The sequence below is a fragment of the Dipodomys merriami genome, unplaced genomic scaffold, assembly GCF_024711535.1.
Source record: "Dipodomys merriami isolate MVZ:Mamm:240054 unplaced genomic scaffold, mDipMer1.0.p SCAF_101, whole genome shotgun sequence".
Taxonomy (NCBI): Eukaryota; Metazoa; Chordata; class Mammalia; order Rodentia; family Heteromyidae; genus Dipodomys; species Dipodomys merriami.
Genome location: NW_027202283.1, coordinates 3,360,561 through 3,364,643, shown reverse-complemented (window position 1 = coordinate 3,364,643; position 4,083 = coordinate 3,360,561). Strand labels below are relative to the sequence as shown.

General features: G+C 33.7%; 1 non-coding gene across 1 annotated transcript; it reads left to right on the top strand.

The window, feature by feature from the left end:
- Nucleotides 1-476: 476 nt before the first annotated feature.
- Nucleotides 477-583, top strand: LOC138807467 (U6 spliceosomal RNA). The gene has a single exon (XR_011366162.1). It is a non-coding gene; the product is annotated as a U6 spliceosomal RNA (small nuclear RNA).
- Nucleotides 584-4,083: the final 3,500 nt, after the last annotated feature.

Genomic DNA, 4,083 nt, shown 5'->3' with positions numbered 1-4,083 from the left:
CGCATTTATAAGATTATTTATTTGTTGCTTTGTATGTCCCTCCCCCACAGTATAACCCCTGCTTTCACTATATTTGATGTCGGTATAATCTGTGGAGGAGATGGGGAAAAAGAAGTCGTTTAAGGATACAGGTGGACCCGTTGCAACAATGAGAAGTACAAGTTGTCATGTCGAAAACGAACTTTACAACTTTGGTGGGGGGGGGGGGAGGAGGAGCCGGGGGAGGAGGCTGGGAAGAGTTGTGAAGAGTAAACAAAGGAAGAGGCTGCAATGCTTGATAAGAAATGTACTCATTATATTGCCCATGTAATTGTAACCCCTCTGTACAGTGTGTTCACAGAAAATAAAAAGAAAAAGAAAAAAAGAAAAAAAGAAATATATGGTTGTAAAATTTCACGACAATTCTTTTGAACTTCCTTTTTTTTCAATTGTGCAGTTTAAAAAATCAATTGCACTTTAGATATAAAAAATATTCTGTGCTCAATTCAGCATCACATACACTAACATTGGAACGATACAGAGAAGATTAGCATGGCACCTGCACAAGGATGACATGCAAATTCGTGGAGTGCTCCAGATTTTTACAACAGAAGCTGGAGGGGATGTGGCCACAAGGGAACCATACAGCATTGTTGGTGGGAATGTAAACGTGTTCAACCACTTTGGAAAGCATTATGGAGGTTCCTCAAAAGATTGCCCATAAAGCTCCCCTTTGACCCAGCAATCCCACTTTTGGGGATTTACCTAAATGACCACAAACAATACCATACTAAAACTACTATCACAACTATGTTTATTGCAGCAATATTTATGATAGCTAAGATATGGAACCAACTTAGATGTCCCTTCTAGATGAATGGATCAAGAATATGTGGTATATATACACAATGGAATTCTATGCCTCCATCAGAAAGAATGACATTGCCCCATTTGTTAGGAAATGGAAAGACTTGTAAAAAAATATATTAAGTGAAGTCAACCAGGCCCAAAGAAAATTGCCAGTGGGTTTACAAAGTTGTGTTTAATACCACTTCTATGATGGCTTAATGCTTTGTAAACAGAAGTCATTAGAGAAATGCAATTCAAAATTACTATGATACTACTTCATAACTATTATAACCCTCATCAAAAAAAAATCAAAAGAACCAGGTGTGGTGGTAAAGACTTGTAATTCGAAGCGTTTAGGAGGTAGGAGTAAAAGGATTTGGGTCTGAGGTCATCTTGGGTCCTGCACACAGTAAAAACCTGCCCTTTTAAAAAACTCAAAAGGTAATAATGTTGGCTGATGAGAGTGTGGAGAAAGGGAAACTTTCTACACTCTTGGTCAAAATACAGGTTACTATTCTCCTTGTAGAAAATAGTATGCAGTTTTCTAAAGAAATCCAAAGTTGAAATATCATCTGATCCACCAATCATGTGATTATTTCTCTCTGAGTAACTTGTATATATATATATCTGTATTTCATTGTTATTCACATTATTCACAAAAGCCAAGATAATAAACTGTGGTGCATGCACAAATATATTTTTATGTTTCATCCTTAAAACGAGACTTCTCCCATTATCCACAACCTATAATGACCTGAATGATGTATTCTAAATGAGGAAAAATGTTGTCTTCTGATTTTTGTAAACACACACAGACACACACACACACACACACACACACACACACACACACACACACACACACACACACACCTCAAACATTAAGAGAGAATTTTTTAAAGTAGAATTGCTGGGGGATTTAGGTCATAATGTAGAAAATAGTAGAGATACAGGATGAACCGCTATAGATTTGTAATTTACAACATGAGGATACAGGGGACAACACTGGCCTTACATAGGAATGAAGCTAAATAAGTAGGAGTTGTTATTCCTTATAGGGGTTGTTCTTTTGGGTGTTCTTCCTCCAGTAATGGATAAGAGAAACATAATTCTTTAAATATACCTGCCTGTTTGCAGAAATAATAACAAACAATACAGCAATAATTTTGTATGCTCAACATAGGACAAAATGTCAAATTAAAATACATGAGATTATCCTTGGTGTAAACTAATTATTACAAATAAGGGAAACTCTGGGACCTATATTTTTTTAAGTCTGGCTTACTTAATATAATTTTTTTCCAAGAACTTCCATTTCCTTACAAATGAGGTGGTATCATTCTTTCTGATGAAAGCATAGTATTCCGTGTGTGTGTGTGTGTGTGTGTGTGTGTGTGTGTGTGTGTGTGTGTGTGTGTGTGTGATTTTCTTGATCCATTCATCTACTGAGGGGCCTCTAGATTGATTCCATATCTTATCTATGGTAAATAATACTGTGATAAACATAATTGTGCTGGTAGCTTTACTGTGGCATTGCTTGTGGCCACCTGGTTAAATGCCCAGAAGCGAGATTACTGGGTAATAGAGGAGCATTATTGTGTACATCAAGGATAATCTTAGTAGATGAGCAGAATAGCCCTCTAGCTATGTACATATGACCGTATAAGATGATTCCAAGTGAAATGAACTCCAAGACATGTTTTTTGTTGTTGTTGTTTTTTGTTGTTGTTGTTCTTAATGTACTGCATGATTTCTTTTTATCCTTTTGTGTTTTCCCCACCTATAGTTTATCCCCTGTAGTCGCTGTATTTGGTTTTGATTAACATTTGATTAATGTTTAATATTTAGTCACTGTATTTGATTTTGAATAACCCTGGTTATTGTAAATATGTTGATATGAACTAGGTTAGGGAAAGGGAAAAATGGTGAGACAAAGGACAAGGGGGAGAAGACAATATGTTGGAAATAATCTTGGAGGGGCTGTTGGGAGGGAAGAAGGAGAAAAATGGGGGAAGGGATAACAAATTAGAAAAGAAATAAATTCATTACCTTATTTAGGTAACTATAATCCCTCTGTACATTACCTTGACAGTAAAATTTAAATAAACAAAATAAAATAAAGAATGGATGAGAAGGGGAAACAAAGGAGGAGGCAACAATGCTTGATAAGAAATTTATTCATTATCTTACCCATGTAATTGTAATCCCTCTGTACGGTATTTTCACAATAAAAATAAACTAAAATAAAATACATGAGGACAGCAATACAGGATATGGGACTGGGGAAAATACTATACTAAGAGTAGAACAGATGTGGAGAGCAGAAATTTTACTTTAACATAGGAAGTAATTAACTAGCATACAGATTTTCAGCCTCATGTCAGTAACTAATCAGCAAACCAATAGAGATAAAATAGAAAACTAAACAATAAAGATGAAGACACAACTTGGACCAAAAATAACAAATGACACAATTAGGAAACAAATAACAAGCTGGTAAGTTTAAAAATATTAACTATAATTCTATTAACAGTTGTTTACATCACAATTTGTTAGAACTGTAATTCAAATCACAGTTTAGTACTATATCATTTTAATAAGTTACTTATTATTGATTTCTTAATGTTGAATCCTTAATATATAATTTTACTTATAGCAGCTATAGAAAAGAAGAAAGTGAATCTAATTTTAATAATATAGTTCATGAATTGTAAAATTGAGAAGCATTGGAATTTAAACAAATAATATATCATTACTTTTTAATTCTGTGAATTAATGTAATAATTCTAAGTGTATTCTACAATTAGCACTCATCTTAACATCAAATAATAAATTATTGCAAATGACTTTTGGTATTAAGTGGAAGGGTTCAGCACTGTGGTAAAATTCACACCACACAGAACAAGAGAGTATGACTCCTCTCATCTAGCATAAACTGTGGAAATTTGATTTCTACATGCACGTTAAATTCCTGTCTAGGTAACGTCTATAAAATTATATACAATTATATACACGAGGAGTATTTCAGATGATACATAAAAGTCATATACATTAATTATTTTTCTGCACCAAATAAGTATCTATAGAGAGACTGCATTTCTGAGTAGATGATGGTTTATGTGTGCCAGATTATTCATATTAAGGCTTATTTTATATTTTTGACATTGTTTCTACAGTTGGATTTAATTTTTCATAAGGGGTTAAGTGTATTATATTGGATATATGAAAGTAAATGGAATCTTTATTCTATTAATC